The following is a 15,219-nucleotide window of genomic DNA, read 5'->3' as shown; positions in this document are numbered from 1 at the left end:
TTTTCGGGAGCGGACGCAGCCTTTCTAGCCTTCGATACGGCGACGCTCTTCTTTTCGGCGGCAGTTTTCTTAGACTTGGCCGAAGCGGCGGGGGCGGCCTTCTTACCGGCTTTTGAGGCGGATCCTTTTTCGGCGGACGTCGGCGCTGACGCGACGGAACGTTTAGCAACGCCCGTCTTCTTGGATTTCGCCGATGACGACGCGGTCGCAGCGGCAGATCTCTTTTTCGTGGCGGACGGAGCCTTAGCTGCACCGGTGACGGCAGAAGCCAACTTGAACGAACCGGAAGCTCCTTTTCCTTTGGTTTGGACCAACGAACCGGATGCGACGGCGCCCTTAAGGTACTTCTTGATGAAAGGCGCAAATTTTTCCGCGTCGACTTTGTAGTTGGCCGCGACATATTTCTTGATCGCCTGCAACGAAGAACCGCCGCGTTCCTTCAAGCCTTTGATGGCGTTGGTGACCATCTCCGAAGTGGGCGGATGAGAAGGTTTGCTTCTCGGATTTTTGGGCTTCTTCTCCTTCTTCACCGGTGAGGAGCCGGAAGTGGCACCGGCGACCGTCGAAGCTGCTTGATTTTCTACGTCGGCCATATTTTCGTCTATCGCGCGCGCGTTTTTTTCTTTTTATTATAGGTAGGCTTATTCTTCGGTGAAAGAACGAATGAACTTTACAGAACGAATTGGGCGCCAAAGTCAAAGTGTTGGCGCGTTCGAAAACGCGCGGACCGCGGACTAAACGAGAGCCTTCTCGTCGAGTTAGAAAATTCAGTGGGCCTCGAATACAGCTTTCGCGTGATGGCATCGTTCTCTTTACGCGAAGATCACCGCCTCCGGGTGCGGGAACATGAGCGATTCGGTCGGCGATGGCCTCCTGAATAACCTCAAGTTTTCCCGGACGACCAGCCGACCTCCAAAAGCGAACAAGGACCGATCGAACGTCGACTCGAACAAAGACCCTCCGAAACAAGGAGATGACATCCAAGTTCGACGCCGACGTTACGCGTTTTCCACGAATAACAGGAAAGTTCCGCTTTCGACCAGACAAACTTGGAAGCATCCTCTACAAGTTTCACGAACGAATCGGTCGAAAAGTACGTGCGATCTTTTCGAAAATCGCCTCGCAAAGAGACGCAGCACGGATCGGAGCGACGACCGACGAACCTGCAGAGTGTAGGAAAAAAATTCACAAACGGTCGAAGATGACGTCCGAGAAGGTCGAATTTTTTCAAGAACGAAGATAAAACCTTCGCCTTTCGTAGGAGTTGATTTTTGAAAACGATCTTGACGAACAGGTCGGAAAAAAAACGATGTCAATTTCGGACTCGACCATGAGAAACGAATTTGTACGACGAACGGACTTTTCGAACGACTTTTTTCGCAAAATCGACATTTTTTCCTCAAAAATTACCTCACACGACGAAATCCCATCATCGAAACATCACCGAAAACAGTTTTGACGGCGAAATTCTCGTCAATTTTACGAAAATAAAGGGAAAATCAGACGGACCACCGTCGAACATCCAGCGACGGGAACGGACGAGTTTTTTAATTTTTCTTGCCAATTCATTGCGAAAGAAGCAATTTTTCTCGACGAAACCATTTTATAATCATAAAAAAAACTCCCCAAACACCACAAACCAACAAAAATACGGAAATCTTGCATTGTTTGCATTTTTCAGACACTCTAAATAAAACTACGTCGATGTCGGCGGATTTTCAGTCGGTCGTCGGTCGACAGAAATCCAACGAAATTTTCATTTGTTCTTCTCAAAAACGAAAAACAAACAAATCAACAAAACATTCCCTACTATTAGTCGACATTTCGAGCAGAAACTACGAACGTCGAAAGATTTAAAAAATGAAATATGTAGGTGTGCGTGCGTGCGTACTTACTTGAAACTTTTTTCTTGTTTCATCGTCGCACTGGAACAAATTAAATTTTAATGCAATGTAAACGCGACCACACTTTCGACGAAAACATCTCTATGAATCGAACGACGTCGGAAAAAGAATAAATCGAGAAGAGAACAAATCATGAAACAACACACACCCACCCCGCCCGGCCCGGCCAGAGTGGTGGGAATTTCGATGAATGAACAGACAAAGAAACCAACTCTGTTATCAGTTCTAAGAAAGAAAGCAGGTAGCGGCGGCGGCGAACCTTCGACCGTACTACGGTCAGTTCATGAATTAACCCCGTCCGTTCGGAGTTTATTCATCTCCGGTCCGTGTCGGCGTTTACTTCAAGTGGGTGCTATTTCCATCTAAGCAAGCAAGTGAGTAAGTAAGTTCTCAAATTTTAAATTACGTTAATCGCAAGTGACTCGTTGAGATCGTCAAACGAACAATTTAATTTAACGCCTCATACGAGTTTTTTTTTTTCGTCATTTTGTCGCAAAAAAAAAACTAAAAAACGACTCGCAAAAAAAAATTTTTTTTTTTTCTTCTTTTAAATCTTGTACATTTTCTGACATGTGTACCATCGAAAAATGTCACATCCAAACGATCGAACAATCACAAAAAATCGTCAACGTACCATCTTGGAAAATTTTACCAGGCAACGACCATACCACGTTGAAAACTACCGGTTCTCGTCCGATCACCGAAGTCAAGCAACGTCGGGCGCGGTCAGTACTTGGATGGGTGACCGCTTGGGAACACCGCGTGCCGTTGTCTCTACTCTTTTCTTTTTTTATTAACATTTCTGATGTCAAACTTTTTTTAAATATATTTTTCACTATTTATATTTTCTCTCAGGAACTTATATAGTATGAAGACGAAAATTTTTAATTCGTTCGAGTTGAATTTGTGGTTCTGAAAAGAACCGATTTTTTTTCTTTTTTTTCCAACCAACTTCCAAGCTGCTCGAGGAGGATTTATTTTGAACTGGTGTATTTGGTGACGGCCTTGGTTCCTTCAGAAACGGCGTGCTTCGCCAATTCACCGGGCAAAAGAAGACGCACCGCCGTCTGGATCTCCCTGCTGGTTATGGTCGAACGTTTGTTGTAATGAGCGAGGCGACTGGCTTCAGCAGCTATACGTTCGAAGATGTCGTTCACGAAACTGTTCATGATAGACATAGCCTTGCTGGAGATACCGGTATCGGGATGGACCTGCTTCAACACCTTGTAAATGTAGATGGCGTAACTCTCCTTCCTCCTGCGCTTCTTTTTCTTGTCGCTCTTCGAGATGTTCTTTTGAGCTTTTCCGGCCTTCTTGGCCGCCTTACCGCTGGTCTTGGGTGGCATTCTCTTCTAGTCGTCGAGTTAAAAAAACGTTTAAAAACAGAAAACGAGACAGACACGACGTGCACGTTACGACGAGTATACTCGATCTAAAACGCCGCACACCTAAAATCCCTCTATTTATAACGAGCGAGCGACAAACAGGCGCTCCGCCTTAGTTCGTCGTTCGACCATTGCCCTAACGAGATGGCGCTGTACCGACCATATAAATTTCTAGCCTTCGCCGCGTTCGGCATTTATTTCAAGCCGTACGTTTGTCAGTGCGCTTCGTGTCAGTCGCAGTAGGTGTTTTGCTGTTTATATCGTATAACAACATGTCCGGAAGAGGAAAAGGAGGTAAAGTGAAGGGAAAGGCGAAGTCTCGTTCCAGTCGTGCCGGACTTCAGTTTCCCGTCGGCAGAATTCATCGTCTTCTGCGTAAAGGAAACTACGCCGAAAGAGTGGGTGCAGGTGCTCCCGTTTATTTGGCGGCCGTAATGGAATATCTAGCCGCCGAAGTTCTCGAATTGGCAGGAAACGCCGCCAGAGATAACAAGAAAACCCGTATCATTCCGAGACATCTTCAATTGGCTATAAGGAACGACGAGGAGTTAAACAAGCTCCTTTCCGGCGTTACCATCGCCCAAGGCGGTGTCTTGCCCAACATCCAGGCGGTGTTGTTGCCCAAGAAGACCGAAAAGAAGCCTTAAATTTAATTCTTCGCCGCCGTCATCTCGAACGAAAAACAAAAACTTTTATAAAAACCATCTTCACATCGGCCCTTCTCAGGGCCAAAAATTCAACTCGAACGAATTGATTTTTTCGCCAAAATACAACAACCTATGAGAATCATGTTAAAAAGTCTTTTAGATATTTTAAAGTTAAACCGATCAATTAATTCATTATACGAGCGTAGACTGAACGGAAGATTTTCGATTACATTCAACCAAGAAAGATGATTTTTACGACTTTTCATCGTAATTTTTAGAAAAATTCAATGCCCGACTAAAGCACGAACTCGACAACTCTATCTATAATAATTTATTGATTATCTAATTCAAGAAACATTCCGATTCGTCGTAAATTTCTTCACATTTCGCACATTAATCTGTTAAGAACATACACACACACACCGGTCGCCTATACGTGCTCTCCGTCTCGATAATTTCTTGCAGCAGCAGTCGTCAGCGGTGAGCCGTAATACTACAATCAATCGTTTTATTTGCTATGAGATTTTGTTTCAAGTCACGTCTGAGGAGAGTAACTCTACCCCATATTGGACATAACCTCAAATATACTCTTCGTGGCAAAAACGTTCTTTTAACGATGGTCATTCTAACCTAAAACTGCTGTCAAAATTGTCAAAGTCGCCGCCTGGATCACAAATTAAAATGATCACTCACTCCGTACGATTTTCATTTCGATTTGAAGACAAACACACAATTGAGCAACATATTTAATTCGTTTGATTTATTTTGTGGTTCTGAAAAGAACCGTTTTTTTTTGTTTGTTTGTTTGCTTGCCTGCGGGGGGTTTGTTGTTATTCCTCTGAGGATGCGGATACACGTCATAAAATGATAAAATTAACCGCCGAAACCGTAAAGGGTACGACCTTGACGTTTCAGGGCGTAGACGACGTCCATGGCGGTGACGGTCTTACGTTTTGCGTGTTCGGTGTAAGTTACGGCGTCACGGATGACGTTCTCGAGGAAGACCTTCAACACACCTCTGGTTTCTTCGTAGATGAGACCGGAAATACGTTTCACACCACCACGACGAGCCAATCTTCTGATCGCCGGTTTCGTTATACCTTGGATGTTATCGCGTAGAACTTTGCGATGACGTTTGGCGCCACCTTTTCCCAATCCTTTGCCACCTTTACCACGACCGGTCATCTTGATAAAATTAGGAAATTCTTCGTACAAAACGACGTAGCTTCGACCAAGTTCGTTATGGAACTAACGTCAAAATTTCATTCCGCGGGACTATTTATAAGTTACGGCAGCTCCACCTCGCGTTAAAAACGAATCCACCAATGGCGTCGCCGTATGACTCATCGAGTTTATAAAACGGCCGTTGGCGCGACGAAAATTTTCAGTTGACTTTCGAACGTTCGTACGTACGGTCGGTCGTTCGGTCGAAGCAAGCAAGCAAGCCACTACCTACGTTAATTCTTTTCATTTGATTCATCCGATATCCGAGATGGCGAGAACTAAACAGACGGCTCGTAAATCTACCGGTGGCAAGGCACCTAGAAAACAGTTGGCCACGAAGGCGGCCAGAAAAAGCGCTCCCGCCACCGGAGGTGTCAAGAAACCTCACCGTTACAGGCCCGGTACGGTCGCCCTTCGTGAGATTCGTCGTTATCAAAAGAGCACTGAACTTTTGATCCGCAAGCTGCCTTTCCAACGTCTCGTCCGAGAGATCGCCCAAGATTTCAAGACCGATCTCCGTTTCCAAAGTTCGGCCGTGATGGCACTTCAAGAAGCCAGCGAGGCTTATCTCGTCGGCCTCTTCGAAGACACCAACTTGTGCGCCATCCACGCCAAACGTGTCACCATCATGCCGAAAGACATCCAATTGGCGAGACGCATTCGTGGCGAGAGGGCTTAAATTTCCTCCATCCATCCATCCATCCATCCGATCCGACCATCTAGAATTAACAAATTCTTCATCTTCGAAGGTGTTAAAAGAAGAAAAAAAAAATCGGTTCTTTTCAGAACCACAATTATTTTCCAACGAATTGAAAATTTATCGTTCGCGCATGCAACTTTTTGAGATTGAAAAAAAAAAAAAAAAAAAAAAAAGTTAGGTTATGTGATTTATTCACAAAATTCGTACTTACATAAAACGATAAACTTTTGCTTTTTTCTTTCACATTAAATTTTCTTTTAACTGAGACTATTTGAAACATTATTATATAATAAAGTTTATCATTCTTTGTAATAACACTGTTTCGACAGTCAAATGAATAGACAAGAAAATCAAATGAAAGTATGTATCTCCTCAACAGAATGTGCATTGTCCAAGCGAATCTTTCGTTCGTTTCTTGAAAATAATTGTGGCCCTGAAAAGGGCCATTTATTTGTATCGATGGTGCCCCTACGTCGATATATACGATCGGAGCACGTTCCCGAAACCACCAGGACGTCGTCGTCGTTGAAAAAATTAAATCATCGTCGTCGACTTTTCACTTCTTTCTCTTGGGTGAAGCGGTTTTTTTCGCTTTGACGGTGACGGCTTTGGCCGTTTTCGGTTTCGGCGCTTTCGGTTTCTTGGTTGGACCGGCCTTGTTGGATTTCTTCGCTTTCGATGGCGTCTTGGGTTTGACGGGCGATCTGGAGGCGGCGCTGGCTTTCTTTTCGGGAGCGGACGCAGCCTTTCTAGCCTTCGATACGGCGACGCTCTTCTTTTCGGCGGCAGTTTTCTTAGACTTGGCCGAAGCGGCGGGGGCGGCCTTCTTACCGGCTTTTGAGGCGGATCCTTTTTCGGCGGACGTCGGCGCTGACGCGACGGAACGTTTAGCAACGCCCGTCTTCTTGGATTTCGCCGATGACGACGCGGTCGCAGCGGCAGATCTCTTTTTCGTGGCGGACGGAGCCTTAGCTGCACCGGTGACGGCAGAAGCCAACTTGAACGAACCGGAAGCTCCTTTTCCTTTGGTTTGGACCAACGAACCGGATGCGACGGCGCCCTTAAGGTACTTCTTGATGAAAGGCGCAAATTTTTCCGCGTCGACTTTGTAGTTGGCCGCGACATATTTCTTGATCGCCTGCAACGAAGAACCGCCGCGTTCCTTCAAGCCTTTGATGGCGTTGGTGACCATCTCCGAAGTGGGCGGATGAGAAGGTTTGCTTCTCGGATTTTTGGGCTTCTTCTCCTTCTTCACCGGTGAGGAGCCGGAAGTGGCACCGGCGACCGTCGAAGCTGCTTGATTTTCTACGTCGGCCATATTTTCGTCTATCGCGCGCGCGTTTTTTTCTTTTTATTATAGGTAGGCTTATTCTTCGGTGAAAGAACGAATGAACTTTACAGAACGAATTGGGCGCCAAAGTCAAAGTGTTGGCGCGTTCGAAAACGCGCGGACCGCGGACTAAACGAGAGCCTTCTCGTCGAGTTAGAAAATTCAGTGGGCCTCGAATACAGCTTTCGCGTGATGGCATCGTTCTCTTTACGCGAAGATCACCGCCTCCGGGTGCGGGAACATGAGCGATTCGGTCGGCGATGGCCTCCTGAATAACCTCAAGTTTTCCCGGACGACCAGCCGACCTCCAAAAGCGAACAAGGACCGATCGAACGTCGACTCGAACAAAGACCCTCCGAAACAAGGAGATGACATCCAAGTTCGACGCCGACGTTACGCGTTTTCCACGAATAACAGGAAAGTTCCGCTTTCGACCAGACAAACTTGGAAGCATCCTCTACAAGTTTCACGAACGAATCGGTCGAAAAGTACGTGCGATCTTTTCGAAAATCGCCTCGCAAAGAGACGCAGCACGGATCGGAGCGACGACCGACGAACCTGCAGAGTGTAGGAAAAAAATTCACAAACGGTCGAAGATGACGTCCGAGAAGGTCGAATTTTTTCAAGAACGAAGATAAAACCTTCGCCTTTCGTAGGAGTTGATTTTTGAAAACGATCTTGACGAACAGGTCGGAAAAAAAAACGATGTCAATTTCGGACTCGACCATGAGAAACGAATTTGTACGACGAACGGACTTTTCGAACGACTTTTTTCGCAAAATCGACATTTTTTCCTCAAAAATTACCTCACACGACGAAATCCCATCATCGAAACATCACCGAAAACAGTTTTGACGGCGAAATTCTCGTCAATTTTACGAAAATAAAGGGAAAATCAGACGGACCACCGTCGAACATCCAGCGACGGGAACGGACGAGTTTTTTAATTTTTCTTGCCAATTCATTGCGAAAGAAGCAATTTTTCTCGACGAAACCATTTTATAATCATAAAAAAAACTCCCCAAACACCACAAACCAACAAAAATACGGAAATCTTGCATTGTTTGCATTTTTCAGACACTCTAAATAAAACTACGTCGATGTCGGCGGATTTTCAGTCGGTCGTCGGTCGACAGAAATCCAACGAAATTTTCATTTGTTCTTCTCAAAAACGAAAAACAAACAAATCAACAAAACATTCCCTACTATTAGTCGACATTTCGAGCAGAAACTACGAACGTCGAAAGATTTAAAAAATGAAATATGTAGGTGTGCGTGCGTGCGTACTTACTTGAAACTTTTTTCTTGTTTCATCGTCGCACTGGAACAAATTAAATTTTAATGCAATGTAAACGCGACCACACTTTCGACGAAAACATCTCTATGAATCGAACGACGTCGGAAAAAGAATAAATCGAGAAGAGAACAAATCATGAAACAACACACACCCACCCCGCCCGGCCCGGCCAGAGTGGTGGGAATTTCGATGAATGAACAGACAAAGAAACCAACTCTGTTATCAGTTCTAAGAAAGAAAGCAGGTAGCGGCGGCGGCGAACCTTCGACCGTACTACGGTCAGTTCATGAATTAACCCCGTCCGTTCGGAGTTTATTCATCTCCGGTCCGTGTCGGCGTTTACTTCAAGTGGGTGCTATTTCCATCTAAGCAAGCAAGTGAGTAAGTAAGTTCTCAAATTTTAAATTACGTTAATCGCAAGTGACTCGTTGAGATCGTCAAACGAACAATTTAATTTAACGCCTCATACGAGTTTTTTTTTTTTCGTCATTTTGTCGCAAAAAAAAAACTAAAAAACGACTCGCAAAAAAAAATTTTTTTTTTTTTCTTCTTTTAAATCTTGTACATTTTCTGACATGTGTACCATCGAAAAATGTCACATCCAAACGATCGAACAATCACAAAAAATCGTCAACGTACCATCTTGGAAAATTTTACCAGGCAACGACCATACCACGTTGAAAACTACCGGTTCTCGTCCAGTCTTGTCCGAGCGCTCGTAGCGAACGGACGTGCGATAGAGAGCTCCCCCTCTCAGTGTTTAAGTTGTGACCACAGTGCAAAGTGCCACGTGCCTTGAATAAAGTGAATCGTGTCCCAATTGTTGTTTTAACAACAAGAGGAATTAAACCAAGTTCGATACAGCGCAGGCTGGTTAAGCCTGCACTGACCACCGAAAACATGGCCAGTTCGAGCCTCAACTGGCTGAAGCCGAAGAAAACGGTGAAAAAAGTGAAACAAAAGGTGAGGTACGTGCCAGTACCAATCGACGCTAACCGATTTCAACCAATCTCTTCTGATGAAGAGGATGAAGAAGACAACATGGAGACGGAGGAAACATCCTCCAGGACAAAAACCACCGCGACCGCGAACGAAAGGAGACCGCCGCCGATCATCATCCACGGCCGGAACATAACGCACAACCGTCTCAAAGAATTGTTCGCGGATTGCGACAACGGTTACCAGGTCCGTTACACAAGGGAGAAGACCCTTGTGTACCCCAACACAACAGACATCCACACGAAGATGAGAAACAACCTCACGACTGGAAAAGTAGAGTTCCACACGTTCACACCAAAAGGACTCAAAACGTCAACGTTCGTCATTAAGGGTTTGGACAACAACCCTGAGCCCGAATCCGTTCTTGCAGAGCTCAAGAACTGCAAGATCGAAGCCACCAATGTGAGGAAAATGGGGCCCAACACCAAGAGGCCCCATTACATCGCAACAGTGACCGACAGCGAGACTGCCGAGTCACTCAACAAGAAATGTCGGGCGATTCTCAACGTCAGGGTGCGTTTCGAGAAATACCTCAATAAGAAGAAGATGACACAGTGCCACCGGTGCCAGGCATGGGGCCACGGCACGAGGAACTGTAACCTCGAACCGACGTGCGTAAGATGCTCCCAGTACCACTGGACCCGCGACTGCCCCCATAAGCCCGACCCGACGTACATTCCCAAATGTGCCAACTGCGGGAAACAAGGACACGCTGCCTCGCAAACCACGTGCGAGGTCTACATCGCCAAGGTAACCCGCATCGAGGAACTCCAAGAAGAAAGGCGTCAGAAGGTCGCCAACAAGAGGGCTAAATTAGCCCCCGCGCCGATCCCAAAGGTCAATCCGTGGACCCAGCCAAAGAAACCAACAGGTGAGTCCATTGTTTTTACTAATAAATCATTTCCGCCTCTGCCGACGCCTTCAACGAGCGCAGCAAATTCGCCAATTTTAACAAGGCAAACACCAACCAAAACGAAAATTCCAGAAACAAGCAGCATGACAGAATTTTGTAAAATAAACGCCGAAATTTCCAGGCTGAACAAAAATGTAAATATGAAAAATTTGCTCATAATACTTAAAGAACTGAACAATGCACTTGAAAAATGCCAGTCTCAACAAGAAAAGCTGTTCGTCTGCATAGACGTTCTATCCAAAATGGGAGACGCTGGCTATGAGCTGTAAAATTGACGATAGTTCACTGGAACGCAAACGGTCTGCATGAAAAAGCTGCGGAATTATTGAATTTTATTAAAAATGGTGGAATTCACATTATGGCAATTAGCGAAACGCGTCTCAAAAGTAAAGATCGGCTTAAATTCACCAATTACACGGTTCTCAGAAAGGACAGAACGGATGTCATTAGGGGAGGTGGGGTTGCTCTCCTAATCCGTAATGACGTCCCCTTTGAACACATTCCCACCCCAAATGTAAGATTCCTCGAAACCCTAACGATTAAGATCGAGAACAACATTTTCATAACATCAGTTTACAACCGACCAATCAACTCAATTAGGGACGCGGATTTAGACATAATCAATAATCTGGGAAGAAAGCAATTAATTCTCGGGGACTTCAATGCGAGACACACAAGCTGGGGTTGTCACGCAAACAATAGTAACGGGTTCAGGCTCTACAATTACGTAGAAAACACAAGCTTGATAATTAACAGAACTGCTGATCCAACTCATTTCCCAATTAACGGCATGACACCTACCTACATTGACTTGACAATCACGAAAAACATGGTAATCTCAGAACCCAGATCAGTGACCGCACTCAACTCGGATCACAATCCTGTGATTCTTGAGATTCCTGACATGACAATCAAAGACAAAACAATCCAAATCAATTCCTATAAACAAACCAACTGGCCCCTCTTCCGCAAAACCCTTGACAGACATGTTGAACTGACGGAAATCATTGGCACGAAAGATGATCTTGATAAACAGATTGAACTGTTCATTAAGGCCATCCAGAAGGCCAAAGACCAAGTCACGACGACGAAAACAATAAATCCTTTTCGAGACGAAATTCCGAAAGCAACCATAGAGAAAATAAAACTCAAGAACCGAATCAGAAAACTGTACCAAAGAACACGAGACCCATTTTTCAAAAACCAAGCATCTGAATTAACCAGAGAAATTAAACAAGAAATAAAAGAATTCAGACAGAACAAATGGGAAACAAAACTTGGCAAATTAAATCCGCACGATAATTCTCTATGGAAAATGACAAAAGCTCTCAAAAGACGATTTACCCCCATCTCTATCCTTAAATCCAATAACAACACAGCATTTAATAATGTGGAAAAAGCAAACACACTGGCAACATATTATGAAACGATCCACACAAGTGATAATCACAACACACCCGAACAAACAGAAATAATTGAAACAGTAAACTCTTTCAATAGTGACAACTCCCAGATAGACGCGCCTACGGCCGTCAAACCCACAGAAATCGCAAAAATCATAAGCACTTTACCGAATAACAAAGCCCCGGGAAATGACGGCATAGAAAACAGAATACTGAAAAATCTTACAGCGAAAGCTGTAAAACAACTAACGAATATAATAAATGCCATGCTTAATCTTTGTATCTTCCCGGAAAAACTTAAAGTAGCAGATGTCATCCCCATTTTGAAACCGGGGAAAAACCCAATGCACCAAACGCATACAGACCAATTAGCCTTCTACCAACAATTTCAAAAGTTGCGGAAAAGGTAATCCAAAAACGAATTAATAAGCACATTAAAGAAAACAAAATTTTACCGCCAGAGCAATTTGGTTTTCGGGAACGACATAATACCACACAGCAAGTCCTCAGACTAATAAATGACATAACGAATAATTACAACACGAAAAGCATAACAGCAATGACATGTCTTGATATTGAAAAAGCATTTGATAAAGTCTGGACAAAAGGACTAATTTACAAAATGATTCAATTGAAGTTCCCGACGCACATTACTAAATTAATAAACTCGTACTTAACAGAGAGAAAGTTCAGAGTAAAGGTAGAAGGCGAAAAGTCGGAAATGAAATCAATAAATGCGGGAGTCCCACAAGGCTCAGTGCTTGGGCCAATACTATTTAATATTTACATTCATGACATCACTAAATTCGCACAAACCAATTTAGCTTTGTACGCGGATGACACCGCCATCTACGCTAAGTCTCATTCGGGTCAGGTCGCACTCAAACAAGTTCAGATCCACATTAATCAACTCGAGAAATTCTACGCGAAATGGAAGATTAAACTCAACGCGGACAAAACGGAAACGGTCATTTTTGCAAAAAGATTCACCGGGCTAAAGATCAATAAAAAACTAAAGGTAGGGGACAGTGAAATTGAAATTAAGAACTCTGTGAAATATCTAGGAGTCACCCTAGACAAAAGGCTAAACCTAAATGAACACATAAAGAAAACGAGACAAAAAAGGTGAAGCCGTCCTCAAGCAATTGTACCCATTGTTGGTCAAAAACAACTATCTAAACACGAAAAATAAGTTGCTTCTGTACAAATGCATCTTACGCCCCATCATAACATACGCAGCGCCCATCTACCGGCACAAACCACACACTCCACACCTTTGCAAAGATTTCAAAATAAATGCTTAAGACTTGCCCTTAACGCAGACAGATACACTCCGCTCCGTCAACTTCATCAGGACGCGAATCTTCCACTCCTACACCATTACATCCATTCCCTTTCCGATAAATTCTACGAGAAGCAGGTGCGGCACGTACCTCTTCTCAAACAATCCCTCAAACACCCAGCAGGAACTCACAAGTTCCCGCACTCGGGTGTCCCCAATCTAGACCGGATAATCCGCTGAATTTTGTTACAGGCAAAAGGCAGCGGAAGAAGAACCGTAAACGGCAATCGACCAGCCACTGACCATATCGGAACAGGAGTCCAGGAGCCCCCTGGAACATCAATCCGAGGATCAGGAGTCCCCGGAGCCCCCTGAAACCTCACCACTAGACCATACCGCACCAGGAGCCCAGGAGCTCCCTGGAAACAGAAACCGGACCGGAAGTCCCAAGACCTCTTTGAGGTCAACACTGTAAATAGTTTTTTGAATATCCTTTGTACATAGTAGATAATAAGGTTAGGGTTTTTACTAAAATTTCATTTTCCCTAAATTAAGGTAACCGATAAGTAGGCTAAACACCACAAATGTATGCAACCAGGGTTGCCGGTGAGCCATAAAATAAATGTAATATCTTAGATTGTATAATAAATGTAGGCTAGGTTAAGGCATCAGCGCCACACATTAGCATAAGTTAATCTTAAGTGTGATATGTATTATCTTAGTGATTGCATGCGTAACTTCAACCGAATAAAAATCCTGTTGAATTTGAAATTTGGTTCTCGTCCGATCACCGAAGTCAAGCAACGTCGGGCGCGGTCAGTACTTGGATGGGTGACCGCTTGGGAACACCGCGTGCCGTTGTCTCTACTCTTTTCTTTTTTTATTAACATTTCTGATGTCAAACTTTTTTTAAATATATTTTTCACTATTTATATTTTCTCTCAGGAACTTATATAGTATGAAGACGAAAATTTTTAATTCGTTCGAGTTGAATTTGTGGTTCTGAAAAGAACCGATTTTTTTTCTTTTTTTTCCAACCAACTTCCAAGCTGCTCGAGGAGGATTTATTTTGAACTGGTGTATTTGGTGACGGCCTTGGTTCCTTCAGAAACGGCGTGCTTCGCCAATTCACCGGGCAAAAGAAGACGCACCGCCGTCTGGATCTCCCTGCTGGTTATGGTCGAACGTTTGTTGTAATGAGCGAGGCGACTGGCTTCAGCAGCTATACGTTCGAAGATGTCGTTCACGAAACTGTTCATGATAGACATAGCCTTGCTGGAGATACCGGTATCGGGATGGACCTGCTTCAACACCTTGTAAATGTAGATGGCGTAACTCTCCTTCCTCCTGCGCTTCTTTTTCTTGTCGCTCTTCGAGATGTTCTTTTGAGCTTTTCCGGCCTTCTTGGCCGCCTTACCGCTGGTCTTGGGTGGCATTCTCTTCTAGTCGTCGAGTTAAAAAAACGTTTAAAAACAGAAAACGAGACAGACACGACGTGCACGTTACGACGAGTATACTCGATCTAAAACGCCGCACACCTAAAATCCCTCTATTTATAACGAGCGAGCGACAAACAGGCGCTCCGCCTTAGTTCGTCGTTCGACCATTGCCCTAACGAGATGGCGCTGTACCGACCATATAAATTTCTAGCCTTCGCCGCGTTCGGCATTTATTTCAAGCCGTACGTTTGTCAGTGCGCTTCGTGTCAGTCGCAGTAGGTGTTTTGCTGTTTATATCGTATAACAACATGTCCGGAAGAGGAAAAGGAGGTAAAGTGAAGGGAAAGGCGAAGTCTCGTTCCAGTCGTGCCGGACTTCAGTTTCCCGTCGGCAGAATTCATCGTCTTCTGCGTAAAGGAAACTACGCCGAAAGAGTGGGTGCAGGTGCTCCCGTTTATTTGGCGGCCGTAATGGAATATCTAGCCGCCGAAGTTCTCGAATTGGCAGGAAACGCCGCCAGAGATAACAAGAAAACCCGTATCATTCCGAGACATCTTCAATTGGCTATAAGGAACGACGAGGAGTTAAACAAGCTCCTTTCCGGCGTTACCATCGCCCAAGGCGGTGTCTTGCCCAACATCCAGGCGGTGTTGTTGCCCAAGAAGACCGAAAAGAAGCCTTAAATTTAATTCTTCG

The 15,219-nt window shown here is 44.5% G+C and overlaps 1 non-coding gene across 1 annotated transcript; it reads left to right on the top strand.

The window, feature by feature from the left end:
* The first annotated feature begins 2,558 nt into the window (after positions 1 to 2,558).
* LOC148165841 (5S ribosomal RNA) lies at positions 2,559 to 2,678 on the top strand. The gene has a single exon (XR_015771126.1). It is a non-coding gene; the product is annotated as a 5S ribosomal RNA (ribosomal RNA).
* The last annotated feature ends 12,541 nt before the right edge of the window (positions 2,679 to 15,219 follow it).

The sequence above is a fragment of the Gnatocerus cornutus genome, unplaced genomic scaffold, assembly GCF_029298725.1.
Source record: "Gnatocerus cornutus isolate USDA-ARS CGAHR unplaced genomic scaffold, icGnaCorn1.1 ctg00000175.1, whole genome shotgun sequence".
Lineage (NCBI taxonomy): Eukaryota > Metazoa > Arthropoda > Insecta > Coleoptera > Tenebrionidae > Gnatocerus > Gnatocerus cornutus.
This window is presented reverse-complemented; position numbering and strand designations above follow the sequence as displayed.